Source organism: Bombina bombina, chromosome 1, assembly GCF_027579735.1.
Source record: "Bombina bombina isolate aBomBom1 chromosome 1, aBomBom1.pri, whole genome shotgun sequence".
Taxonomy (NCBI): Eukaryota; Metazoa; Chordata; class Amphibia; order Anura; family Bombinatoridae; genus Bombina; species Bombina bombina.
In genome coordinates this window covers 1,103,871,288-1,103,886,314 of record NC_069499.1, presented here as the reverse complement: position 1 = coordinate 1,103,886,314, position 15,027 = coordinate 1,103,871,288, and positions in this window count along the sequence as shown.

Here is a 15,027-nt window from a genome sequence, read left to right as displayed (position 1 = left end):
CTCTGTATTGGGGGCGTTCTTCATGCTGACCTAACTTAAGCATGATTGACCCGTGCCTGTTATGTGGGTCTCACACTTATGTCCTCTCTCTCTCTTGCAGGGTGCGTGGATAGGTTATTCACTGCACTGTGATTTGTGTGCTGCACCTCTGTTTCGTTTCCCCCAGAGCCAGCAAGATGGCGGTTTCCCGCCAATGACCAGACTCACCCTCCAGCTCCAACTGTTGGCTCCTTATGCACTTTGTGCCCTTGCAGGGTGGATGTGAGTCTGCTGCTTCTCTCCGGGTCAAGTCCGGAGCTGATACGGAGAACTTCTCCTCTGCGGTAACAGCCGCGACCGCTCTCCTTCTCTTCTGTCTGGTGACTTGTGTGGTGAGGGAATCGGGTGACAGATTCCTAGCTGACTGGGTTTCGGACAGGTACCTCTCCCACCTGCCAAGGATGTCAGCGTGTTTTTTGGGGTGCTTCTGGTGGTGTTAAACTAGTTTGAAGGGCCTCTGGAGCAGGAGCTCCTTTCCCTGCTTCCACTCTCAGCGCCCGCCCACCGGAAGTCTATTTTTGATAATTTTGTTTATTTTTTTCTGTAATTTTAGAGTTTTTTATTTTTTGTAATTTTAGATTATTTTTTTTTGCAATTTAATGTTAGGTTTTATTATTTTAAGTGTAACTTAGTATTGGGGTTAATTTAGGGGGTGTTAGGTTAGGGGGCTTAGTAATTAAATTAGTTATTTGTGTTGTGGGGGGTTGGCGGTTTAGGAGTTAATAGGTTAATTAGGTTTTTTTTGCGATGTAGGGGGTTGGCTGTTTAGGGGTTAATAGGTTAATTAGGTTTTTTTGTGATGTGGGGGTTTGGCGGTTTAGAGGTTAATAGGTTAATTAGGTTTATTGCGATATGGGGGGTTAGTGGGTTATTGGTTATGGGTGGTTTATGTTATTTGTGGTTTGGGGTTAATTACTTTATTATTATTTTCGATAAGGGGGTTGGCGTTTTTGGTGTTTGTTAATTCTTCATGCGGGAGGTTAGGTTTTTTTTGTTATACTTCTTGCATGCAGTTATGTGGGGGGGGGGGGTTTCCTTGCTGGCGGTTACGTGTTTTTTCATTGTTTTGTGCAGTTACGTGTTGTTGTTTTTTTAAGGCTTCGTTTGCCTACGATTCTTTTGGCTACCTCACACAGCCAACATTCCTTTGAGGATGCGTGCGCAACTGGCGACACCGACGGACGCGTTACGAATGCGATTATAGTATAGATATCATACTAAAAAACTTTTGCCATGTATTTTCATTATTTATTTTACCACCACCCCTCTTTTCCTGTAATTTAAATTTGTGAGGATTGGAAGCGACATGGCAGAGTTCACTAGCCTAACACTGTCTTATATATGTCTCTAACAACTACAACATACCATTGTCCCAGCAGATTTAGGAATCTTGATGTCGTTTATCCCAGAGAGTGACACAGATATCAACCACTAGTGAGTATAAGTATCTGAGTGTGACTGTCTATGTGCAATAAAAGAAACTATTTATAATAATCACATAAAACAATATATTGATTAAAACATTATTTTAAGAGTATATAGTACTGTGCAAAAGCCTTGGACCTCCATTAGATTTGTTGTTTTAGCAAAGTTTTAATGACCATCCATATTTATTTTTCGGTCTCTTTATTAATATACAAACAGAAAATACAGGAAATATGTACAAAAAATATAAAAAAAACACAATTTTCAGAACAAAATGGCTTCTTCAGGCAAAAGTCAGTATTTAGTGTGACCTCCCTTGGCACTAAGCACATCATGGACTCTTTTGGAGAGACTGTACTGAAGTTTTCTGAAGTAATCTTCTGATATATTATACCAGGTTTCTTTCAGCACTTCCCAGAGTTCTTCTTTAGATTTATGTTGTCTTATTTCTTTCTCTGTCCAGGTGATCCCATACTGCCTCTATAATATTCAGGTCTGGGCTCTGTGGAGGCCAGTCCATGACTGTCAGTGTTTTATTAATTGTTTTTCTCTTCAAATGTGATTTCACTGCATTAGCAGTGTGCTTGGGATGGCACGATGAATTAAAAACCTGTCTGTCCTTGCTGGACTTCTTCCGGTCTCTCAAAGAAGAAACTCTGAGAAACTTCTCATTAAATTTTGAATATTTTCTTGGCCTTCCAGTTCTTTTTTTTTTGTCCTTGACATCTCCTGATTCTTCAAATTTCTTTAAAACAGCTTGAATACCACATCTTGAGCATCCAGTTTGTTTGTAGATTTCCCTTTGAGTTGGGCCTTGCTGATGAAAACAAAAGTATGATTTTATGTCAGTCAAATTCTCTTCAATTCTCCAATGTTGCACAGCATTGTGGGAACATCTGAATAGGTGGCGTGTCAGAGGAGTATGCCAGGTTGAGGATGAGTGTGTGACTTCCTAATTATGGTAGGAAGTGCCAAATTGTAAAGGAGAGCAGAGGTTTAAGAGTGTTTGAGAGATGTTGCTGATCTAGTGACTTAATGCTTCTGTGGAGTTTGGTGTGATGAACAAGTGAGGGGAGGTATAGGAGCACCACCAAAATAGGGGCTTAAGTGTGATATAAAGGATACTCAGGCAAATATAGCCAGTACTAGGGTATGTTCAATATGGTTGAATGTAAATAAGTGCAAATCTTCAGTAGGACAAAGTGGAGATGAATGCATAAAGGGTTACTGTATACATATGGGTATGAAGGCAAATTGTCAACACACTATAATTTATATAAGAAACAATATTAAATGGTTATAAAGAACTAATTAAATCCAGCATAAAAACTGATTCATATAAAACTAATTGAATCCAACATAAAAACTTAAAAATAAAAATAAAAGTATAGCAAGACGCAATATAAAAAAAAAACAATAAATATTAATCTGAGCTCAGATGTACATAATGGACCTCACAGGGCCCTAAGAACCAAATAAGGATATATGGAGGGGACATCCCAAGAAAACAACAAATGTCCCAGAGTGAAATGAGAACAAATAGTCCCAAATGAATGTCCGATGTAAAACAATCCAAGAGTTGGAGATGCTTGGAAAAGGCTTCAGGTCCAGAACTAACCAGGGGCGTTTAGAAATACCTGTAAAAAGAAAAAACAAACAGATGCACAAAAACTAAAAGTTCTAGCTGGGCTAAAAAGAAAAAATGCTCACCATATGTAAGTAGAAACTCGGGCTGGTTTGTCACAAAGTTGATGCGTTTCGGCCTTCTAAGATGCATTTACCAGCTTTGTGTAATGTTTAGTTATTTAAAAGTTTTTTTAGCCAATCAGAAAAGAGGGGTGTGGCAAATTTTGGTGCCAAAAAATGTAAACAGGATCTCACCGGAACCTAAAGAAGTACTTTCGGGTTAGACCAATAAGGTAGATTTAGAGTTTTGTCAGTAAAGACCCGCGGTGCTAACGCTGCTTTTTTTTCCAGTGCACCCTTAAGACAACGCTGGTATTAAGAGTTGTCTGAATGGCTGCGTTAGCCTCAGAAAAGTGAGCGTTGAACCAAATTTAGCTCCACTTCAACCCTCAATACCAGCGTTGCTTACGGTAGCGGTAAGCTGGAAAAACGTGCTCGTGCACGATATCCCCATAGGATACAATGGGGCTGAGCTGGCTGAAAAAAAACCTAACACCTGCAAAAAAGCAGCGTTCAGCTCCTAACGCAACCCCATTGATTCCTATGGGGAAACACTTTCTAAGTCTACACCTAACACCCTAACATGAACCCCGAGTCTAAACACCCCTAACCTTACACTTATTAACCCCTAATTGCTGACACCTACATTATATTATTAACCCCTAATCTGCCGACCGGACACCGCCGCCACCTACATTATAGCTATGAACACCTAATCTGTCACCCCTAAAATCGCCGACACCTATATTATATTTATTAACCTCTAATCTGTCCCCCCCCCAACGTCACCGCCACCTACCTACACTTATTAACCCCTAATCTGCCGACCGGACATCGCCGCCACTATAATAAATGTATTAACCCCTAAACCACGCACTCCCGCCTCGCAAACACTATAATAAATATTATTAACCCCTAATCTGCCCTCCATAACATCGCCGCCACCGACCTACAATTATTAACCCCTAATCTGCCGCACCCAACGGCGCCGCTAATATAATAAAGTTATTAACCCCTAAACCTAAGTCTAACCCTAACCCTAAAACCCCCCTAAGTTAAATATAATTTAAATAAAATGAAATAAAATTACTATAATTAAATAAATTAATCCTATTTAAAACTAAATACTTACCTATAAAATAAACCCTAATATAACTACAATATAATGTTGGGTGGTGGGTTGTAATGTTGGGGGGGGTCTTGTATTTTTTTTTACAGGTAAAAGAGCTGATTACTTTGGGGCAATGCCCCGCAAAAAGCCATTTTAAGGGCTGGTAAAAGAGCTGATTACTTTTGTAATGTAGTTTAGGGTAGGGAATTTTATTATTTTGGGGGGCATTTTTATTTTATTAGGGGGCTTAGATTAGGTGTAAGTAGATTAAAATTCTTGTAATATTTTTTTATTTTTTTGTAATTTAGTGTTTGTTTGTTTTTTGTAATATAGTTTAGTTTTCTGAATTGTATTTTAGTTTAGTTCATTGTAATTAATTTATTTAATTAATTTATTGATAGTGTAGTGTTAGGTGTATTTGTAACTTAGGTTAAGATTTATTTTACAGGTAATTTTGAAATTATTTTAACTAGGTAGCGCTTAAATAGTTATTTATTATTTAATAGCTATTGTACCTAGTTAAAATAAATACAAGCTTGCCTGTAAAATAAATATAAATCCTAAAATAGCTACAATATAATTATTAGTTATATTGTAGCTATATTAGAGTTTATTTTATAGGTAAGTATTTAGTTTTTAATAGGATTAATTTATTTAATTATTGTAATTTTATTTTGTTTTATTTAAATTATATTTAAGTTAGGGGGTGTTAGGGTTAGGGTTAGACTTATGTTTAGGGGTTAATAACTTTACTATATTAGCGGCGACATAGGGGGCGGAAGATTAGGGCTTAATAATTGTAGTTAGGTGGCGGCGATGTTAGGGAGGGCAGATTAGGGGTTAATAATATTTATTATAGTGTTTGCAAGGCGGGAATGCGGCGGTTTAGGAGTTAATACATTTATTATAGTGGCGGCGATATCCGGTCAGCAGATTAGGGGTTAATAAGTGTAGGTAGGTGGCGGCGACATTGGGGGGGGACAGATTAGGGGTTAATAAATATAATATAGGTGTCGGCAATGTTAGGGACAGCAGATTAGGGGTTCATAGCTATAATGTAGGTGGCGGCAGTGTCCGGTCGGCAGATTAGGGGTTAAATAATTTTATTATAGGGTTTGCGATGTGGGGGGGCCTCGGTTTAGGGGTTCATAGGTAGTTTATGGGTGTTAGTGTACTTTGTAGCACTGTAGTTTTAGAGCTTTATGTTCTGGCGTTAGCCCATAAAACTCTTAACTACTGACTTTTTTATGCAGTAGGAGTCTTGGAGGTAGAGGCTGTACCGCTCACTTCTTCCAAGACTCGTAATACCAGCGTTAGGCAAATCCCATTAAAAGATAGGATACACAATTGACGTAAGGGGATTTGCTGTAGCCAAAAGTCGCGGAAAAAAAGTGAGCGGTACACCTGTACCTGCCAAATTCGTAATACCAGCGGCCGTTAAAAAGCAGCATTAGGACCCCTTAACGCTGCTTTTTAAGGCTAACGCAGAACTCTAAATCTAGGTGTATGGAAATAATAAGGTGGTTTCAAAGTGCAAGGTGATGTGACTTATGATTCAGTTTAGACATCGTTTTATATCGCCATCTTGGTTAAGGGCAAGAATAAATAAAAAAGTTTTCAAACATGACTGAAATAATGATTACATATATTCATTCAATAAAGCTATATTTTGCGTATAGTAATTGTACTGTATGTTATGTGTATTGTAATGCAGAGTTGACTTAGCACATCGCACATATTAATTTGGTAAAAAATATCATGTGGCTTGTGATATACTCAAAACAGAGTTTCTTATCACCATTTTGATTAAGGAAAAAGGTGAATAGGAAGTGATCAATACGTATATTCTTTGAATAAAAGGTAACTACATTTTTACATTACATAGATTAAGAAACATCAATATTTTTTCTACTTAAAGAGAAACAGCGTTTCATATCGCCATCTTAATTGAGGGCATGAATAAATTATTAAGGGAAAAAGGGAATTATTAAGTGATTGCATTCAAAGGGGCTACATTTTGCATATAATGAGTATGTTATACATAGTTTAATACAAGAGTGACTTGATACATAACACATATTATTTTGGTGTAACAGTGTCGTGTGACTCGTGACAGCATTTTATATCGCCATCTTGATTAAGGGCAGAGGCTAGTGAGTGGTAATCAGTACAAATTTTACTATATCACCATCTTGATTAAGGGCAGAGGTGGGTGAGTGGTAATCAATACAAATTTTACTAAATCTTTACATTACATTGACAAAACAGAGCAATAGTGAAAGTGATCTGTGAGCCAGTGACATGGAACAAGAAATATAACAAAAGATCAAAACATTTTTTACATTTTTTACATAAAATGATGATACATAAACTGTATAGGAAATGCATAAGCTAGGTGGGATACATTAGTTACATAAACAGATTAATTATATAAGCAATAAAAGCTAACTGGAAACATTGTAACTCTATATAATTAGCTATATGTGTTATGGGTGATGTGGGTGAATAACATTTGTAAAAAACATATATATTTCTATGAAATATATATATATATGTAAAGGAAAAGGGGAAAAAGAAAAACAACAAATTATTCAGAAAAAAACACTTATACTGAAGAACATCCCTTTATAAATATATAGAAAACATACATATATAAAACATATAGAACATATCTAAAACAGCCTGAGTTTCAGGTTGAGCACATCAAGACGATAATAAAATTAGGGATAGTATTACAAAAATAGTATTACAAAAATACCACCCCAAAGAATGATGAAAGTGTATCTACGCACTACTTTTGGGCAACTATCTAATAAAAAGGCCCAACTGAGTGACCAACAAATTCTATAGGGAGGCTCACCCAAAAAATTATATTATATGATGGAATATCTACTATGCCGATGAATAATAATCCCCTATAGTGTGTCTACTATGTTGTAATAGGGGGTTGGAGAGTGGTGGTAACCTTCCATAATAAGCATAGAACTATTTATTTAACATATAGAACTCTTTATGAACATATCTAGCCAGCTAACAATTAGTATGAAAATACATTTTGGGAGACCTAGAATAGGATATGGGGTAAATGCAAGGGGGCATCTAGTGGTAGGGATCTAAAGATAAAAGGGGCATATATACTCCCTGTGAATGGGGAGAAAAGAATGAAGTATAGGGTTATAGGAGATGTGTTACTTCAAAGTCTGCATTAAGACCTTTTTGGTATATACAATCTAGCTCGAATATCCATTTACATTCCTTAAGAAGTAGTTTTTTCTCAAAATCACTACCTCTCCAATCTCTATACACTTTTCCTAGTCCCATATATTTTAAGGCTTTAGTATCCCCATCATGTTTCTCCTTAAAATGCTTAAATAAGGGGGTATCATCTTTGTTTCCTTCTATTTTTAGGAGATGTTCCCTAATGCGGTCTTTGAGTGATCTACATGTTTGGCCCACATATTGTAATCCACAATCTCATTCTAAAAGTTAGATTATGTCTGTATCTCTACAGCGTATCTGCTGGTTTATTCTGAATTTTTCTTTGGAAATCTATGATTCAAAGGTGCTCTTTTTAAGGCCATGTTTGCACGCTTTGCACTTGTGGCAGGGAAAAAAAATCCTTTCAGTATATCTCTATGTATACCTTTGACTGCACTAATCTGTTTTATGCTCACAACACTTGGGGCCAAAATCATTTTCAGATTCTGATTTTTTTTTATAAATAAAATGAAGTTTTTCACGTAGGGTTTCTCATATAATATTATCCTACTTCAGGATATTCCAGTGTCTTTTGATCACTCTCTCTATTTTATATTTATTTTGTCTATACTCCGTAATGAAGGGCACATCCAAGATCTCTTTGTCTGTTGTTTTATTCTTAGTTTTATAGCTGAGAAGGGTATTCCTGTCTATACTATCCTGTTCTTCCACGGTTTTGTTGATAGCTGCCATATCATAACCCCTGTCTTGGAAACGTGGACACTTGGAAAGAGAATTTGTGATTGATTTTGCCAATCTTTTTGGTCAGAACAGTTTTTTCTGACTCTCATCAGCTGACCTTTGGGGATATTTTTAATCCAATTGGCATGATGGCAACTGGTTTGGTGAATGCTTTTGCACTTAAATAGGTTTTGAATGTATCCAATTTTGAAGTAGGTGCAAAAGATAGGCCTCAACTCAACACTTTTTTTTATCTTTTTCTAGCAACGGTACTTCACTAAGGTTAAAAATGTCCTTTATGATTATCTAGAGGGGGGATTTTAAGCTAGAAGCTTTACTGAATTCCAAACTTTTAGCTGGAGGAGAGTGTCACACGACACTGTTACACCAAAATAATATGTGTTATGTATCAAGTTACTCTTGTATTAAACTATGTATAACATACAGTGCATTCATTATATGCAAAATGTAGCCCCTTTGAATGAACATATGCAATCACTAATTCAGTCATGTTTAAATACTGACTACCACTTAATAATTCCCTGTTGCCCTTAATAATTTACTCTTGCCCTCAATTAACCCCTTAATGACCACAGCACTTTTCCATTTTCTGTCCGTTTGGGACCAAGGCTATTTTTACATTTTTGTGGTGTTTGTGTTTAGCTGTAATTTTCCTCTTACTCATTTACTGTACCCACACATATTATATACCGTTTTTCTCGCCATTAAATGGACTTTCAAAATATACCATTATTTTCATCATATCTTATAATTTACTATAAAAAATATTATAAAATATGAGGAAAAAATGGAAAAAAACACACTTTTTCTAACTTTGACCCCCAAAATCTGTTACACATCTACAACCACCAAAAAACACCCATGCTAAATAGTTTCTAAATTTTGTCCTGAGTTTAGAAATACCCAATGTTTACATGTTCTTTGCTTTTTTTGCAAGTTATAGGGCCATAAATACAAGTAGCACTTTGCCATTTCCAAACCACTTTTTTTTCAAAATTAGCGCTAGTTACATTGGGACACTAATATCTTTCAGGAATCTCTGAATATCCATTGACATGTATATATTTTTTTTTAGAAGACATCCCAAAGTATTGATCTAGGCCCATTTTTGTATATTTCATGCCACCATTTCACCGCCGAATGCGATCAAATAAAAAAATTATTTTACTTTTTCACAAATTTTTTCACAAACTTTAGGTTTCTCACTGAAATTATTTACAAACAACTCATGAAATTATGGAATAAATGGTTGTAAATGCTTCTCTGGGATCCCCTTTGTTCATAAATAGCAGACATATATGGCTTTGGCTTTGCTTTTTGGTAATTAGAAGGCTGCTAAATGCCACTGCGCACCAACCGTGTATTATGCCCAGCAGTGAATGGGTTAATTAGGGAGCATGTAGGGAGCTTCTAGGGTTAATTTTAGCTCTAGTGTAGTGTAGTAGACAACCCCAAGTATTGATCTAGGCCCATTTTGGTATATTTCATGCCACCATTTCACCGCCAAAAGCAATCAAATAAAAAAAAATTGTTCACTTTTTCAAACTTTAGGTTTTTCACTAAAATTATTTACAAACAGCTTGTGCAATTATGGCACAAATGGTTTTAAATGCTTCTCTGGGATCCCCTTTGTTCATAAATAGCAGACATATATGGCTTTGGCGTTGCTTTTTGGTAATTATAAGGCCGCTAAATGCTGCTGCGCATCACATGTGTATTATGGCCAGCAGTGAAGGGGTTAATTAGGTAGTTTGTAGGGAGCTTGCAGGGTTAATTTTAGCTTTAGTGTAGAGATCAGACTCCCACCTGACACATCCCACCCCCTGATCCCTCCCAAACAGCACTCTTCCCTCCCCCACCCCACAATTGTCCCCGCCATCTTAAGTACTGGCAGAAAGTCTGCCAGTACTAAAATAAAAGGTATAAAAAAAAAATTAAAAAAAAATTTAAGCATATTTACATATGCTGCTATGTAGGGTCCCCCCTTAGCCCCCAACCTCCCTGATCCCCCCAAAATAGCTCCCTAACCCTCCCCCTCTGCCTTATTGGGGCCATCTTGGGTACTGGCAGCTGTCTGCCAGTACCCAGTTTGCAAATAAAAATGTTTTTTTTTAATTTTTTACTTTTTTTTATTTGTTTCTGTAGTGTAGCTTCCCCCCCACAGTCCAATACCCCACCAGCCAAACCGATCACCAAAATAAACATATTAACCCCTTTGATCCCCACTTCTAACAAAAAAAAATTCTGTAGCGTAGTGGTTCCCACCCGCTCCCTCCCCGTGCACGCGCCCGCCCGGCCTCCCCGTGCACGTGCGCGCGTCCGTGCGCGTCCCCCCGGTCGTCCCCGCCCCCGATCCCGCCCCCCTCCGCATCACAAAGGCCATCGATGGCCGCCACCCACCTCCCACACCGGCTCCCACCCACCAACGAACGTAGCCGTTAATGTCCGGTGCAGAGAGGGCCACAGAGTGGCTCTCTCTGCACCGGATGGCTACAAATGGTTATTGCAGGATGCCTCGATATCGAGGCATCACTGCAATAACCGGAAAGCAGCTGGAAGCGAGCAGGATCGCTTCCAGCTGCTTTCCAAACCGAGGACGTGCAGGGTACGTTCTCAGGCATTAACTGCCTTTTTTTTGAGGACGTACCCTGCACGTCCTCGGTCATTAAGGGGTTAAGATGGCGATATGAAACGCTGTTTCTCTTTATGTAGAAAAAAATATTTACGTAGAAAAAATACTCAGTTTTGAGTATATCACAAGCCACATGATATTTTGTACCAAATTAATATGTGCAATGTGCTAAGTCAACTCTGCATTACAACTGTCAACATTTGACTTATTACTATACCTTTAAGTCAACTTCTCCTCCCCAAACTCTATCTTATATAAACACCCCCACTTCCAGAAATAATTGCTTGATTATTGAAGGAGATTAAGGAGACAAGTTCCTGTCTCTCTATCTACTGAAGATATGTATAGCCCTACGTTATTCCCTGTATCATAGATTTAATTATATTCTAGATTCAACTTTCCTTAGTTTATTGGGGAATTTCTGTGATTAATGTTTTACAACTTTCTCCTAACTGGTTAGGAGTTTATTTCCATTTGAAGTCTTCAGCTGTGTGTGCCTGCAGCTCAAGCGGAATCTACCCGATACGGAGACACAGCCTGTCAGTGACGTCATCTCCGCTTTCTCTGCGCACCACGCCAGAGTCGAAGGCTTTCAGTGTAGCTTGAACGCTGCTCTCCCGCTCTGCTTATAGACGCTTGGAACTCTGTTATACAAGTAAGACAAGCAACCTCTATTTAAAACAAACCGAGCTCTTTGAAAAGGTATGTGCACCAACGTTATTTAGTTTCAGCATGCTAGGTCAATAATCTGTTTGTAATGCATTACTGAAAATACTTAACAGTTGGAGGAAACTACATTCTATCTTTGCGAATACAATTGTTACATGACTTATATCTCTTTCTGGAATACAAGTTGCTATCACACTAAAATCTTTCTATGCTCATTAACTATTTATTGTGCTCAATTATTAATTCTCAGAGATAATGTGTTAATGTTCACTATTACACCAATGATAAGTAATCTGTTAAGGTTTATCAGTGTTCATTATACATATATCCTCAATTCACTTAACTCATTATTTTGAGTCTGTCACTACTAATTAGTTTCATAGTTGTGACTTTAACCACGAATGAACTATTAAATTGTAAATATACAGGTTCCTAATACCTCAGTCATGGTATTACTGGAGATTATATTTACATACATACAAAACATTAATCAATTGTTTTCTTTTCTATAGAGATAATGAACTGTATCTCACAGAATAATCAAGCCTATAAAAAATATAACCTTTAATAATTAACACATATTTTTAGGTCAATATGGATCCCATAGAAATGGCTAACCAAGTCACCTCTTTAACCCCTTAATGACCACAATATACCCTGTATATCACTGGTCGTTAAGGGTTTTTTCCGGACATAATAGCACAAGTCTAGCAAGAACACGCTATTAATGCCCTCCCTCCAGAAGGCTTTGTGGAATAGAGCAGTCTCAACGCTGGTGGCAAGACCACGGTATAAAACAATCAAGTCCCAAAAAAAGGCCAGCGACATACAGGGTACGTCGCTGGTCCTTAAGGGGTTAAATCAAAAGGTGGAAATTTTGGCTCAAGGTTTAACTGAGTTAAAAAATGAGAACAGCAGTTTAAAACAAATTATAAATGAATTAGTGACCCAAAAGGCTAATGAGACACCTGAACCACAGGTTAATCCCCCAATACCATTCGCTGGAGACCGCACGAAATTCCGTGAATATAGGAACGCTTGTATTCTTTTATTCACTCTGAAACCTCGTACCTACCGTACTGAAAAGATCAAGGTTTTTACAGCAATTTCATACCTCTCTGGGGAGCCAAGAGTTTGGGCAGACAGGTTCCTAGAGACTGAAGATCCAATTTTGAATTCGTTGGAGAACTTTTTTCAAACAATGGCCATACTTTATGATGATATAAACAAACAACAAACTGCCGAACACAGACTAAGATCCCTTAAACAGGGAAAAAGACCCGTAGAAGACTACATAGCGGACTTTCAGCTATGGGCCACGGATTCAGAGTGGAACACAGTTAGTTTGAAGAATCAGTTCCGACTAGGATTATCTGAATATTTAAAAGATGAACTGTCTAGAGTAGAATTCCCTGAAAGTTTAGACGCTTTAATCAAATTGTGCATATCGATGGATAGGAGATTTCGTGAAAGGAAGACTGAAAAGCATACTTATGAAACAACACCCAAAAGGTCTTTTCATACTTATCAAGAAAAAGCCTATCCAAATCCTATTCCAATGGAAATAGGCACCATTCGCGGACCTCTTAGTCAGGAAGAAAAGCAAAGGAGAAGATCAGCAAACCTATGCCTTTATTGCGCTAACAAAGATCACGATGTTGCTAACTGCCCAGTCCTTTCTCGTCAGAAGAAGGGTAAGTTAACTTACAACTGTGCATGTGAAAACCTAAAACACCCATCACACTTATCAATAACATTGTCTTTACAGTGGGACAATCAGCAACTTCAGAACGAAGCCATTATTGATTCCGGTGCTGATGGTAATATTTCTTGTTGAGTCTATAGTAAAACAAAATAAAATACCTATTCTGCAGAAAACCTCTCCTGTTTTTGTAAGGGTAATTGATGGTACTCAGATCTTAAAGGGACCTATCACTCACCACACAATACCATTGTTAACCATCACACCAGATGGACACAAAGAATTTCTATCTTATGACATTATACCTAGTTCAATTCATCCCATAGTTCTTGGGTTACCATGGTTACAAAAACATAACCCATCCATAGATTGGTCTCAAAATAAAGTCATTTTTACCTCACAATATTGTCTAAAGACATGTTATCCATATGTAAATATTGGTCATATAGGTTCTACATTACCACATGAATATCATGATTTCAATGATGTTTTCAATTTAAAAAATGCTGAATCACTACCACCTCATAGGCATTTTGATTGTCCGATTGACACCAAACCTGGGGTAGAGATACCATCAGGAAAGATTTTTCCACTTTCTCAAAAAGAATTGAAACATTTAAGAGAATATTTGGATGAAAACCTAAGAAAAGGTTTTATATCCCCATCATCCTCACCTGTAGCATCTGCATTCTTCTTTGTAACTAACAAAGATGGCACGCTCAGACCCATAATAGATTACCGTGCTCTAAACTCTGTTACCATAAAAAATAGATACCCATTGCCACTCATCCCGGAAATAATTGAACGTCTAAATGGTGCAACCATATTCACTAAACTAGATTTAAAAGGTGCATACAATTTAATACGTATGAGATCCGGAGATGAGTGGAAAACAGCTTTTAAAACAAGATATGGGTTATTTCAATATAACGTTATGCCTTTTGGTCTGACAAACGCTCCTGCCACATTCCAGTTTTTTATAAATGAAATCTTCAAAGAACTAATGGATGTGTGCGTAATTGTTTATTTGGATGATATTCTTATATATTCCAAATCTCTAGAAGAACATAGGAAACATGTAAGATGGGTGCTCTCAACTCTACGTGATCATCAATTATACGCTAAAATGGAAAAATGCTAGTTCCACAAAGATACCATAAAATTTTTGGGGTATATTATCTCTCCCAAAGGTATTCAGATGGATCAAGAAAAGGTCACAGCCATAATCAATTGGCAAACACCCACTACCTTGAAATCTCTTCAACGATTTCTAGGTTTCTCTAACTTTTACAGGAAATTCATAAATCATTATTCAACCATTGTTCAACCTTTAACTCGTCTTACAGGGAAACAAAAATTTGTTTGGGACTCCAAGGCTGAACAAGCCTTTCACACTTTAAAGGAGAAATTTACAAAAGCTCCTATCTTGAGATTACCTAATCCAGACTTACCATACACCTTACAGGTGGATGCTTCCAATGTTGGAATTGGCGCTATACTCCTACAACCAGGATTTCAAGATAATCATTTACATCCTATCGCTTATTATTCTCGAAGACTAACTCCTGCAGAGACTAACTATTCTATAGGCGATAAGGAATTACTAGCAATGAAATCTGCAATGGAGCATTGGCGTCATCTCCTGGAAGGAACGACTATCCCCTTCCAAGTATATACTGATCATAAAAATCTTCAGTACCTGAAGAAAAATAAAACTCTGTCTTCTAGACAGGTACGGTGGGCTCTATTCTTGGATAGGTTTAACTTTTTACTTACCCATATACCTGGAACAAAGAATGTAAC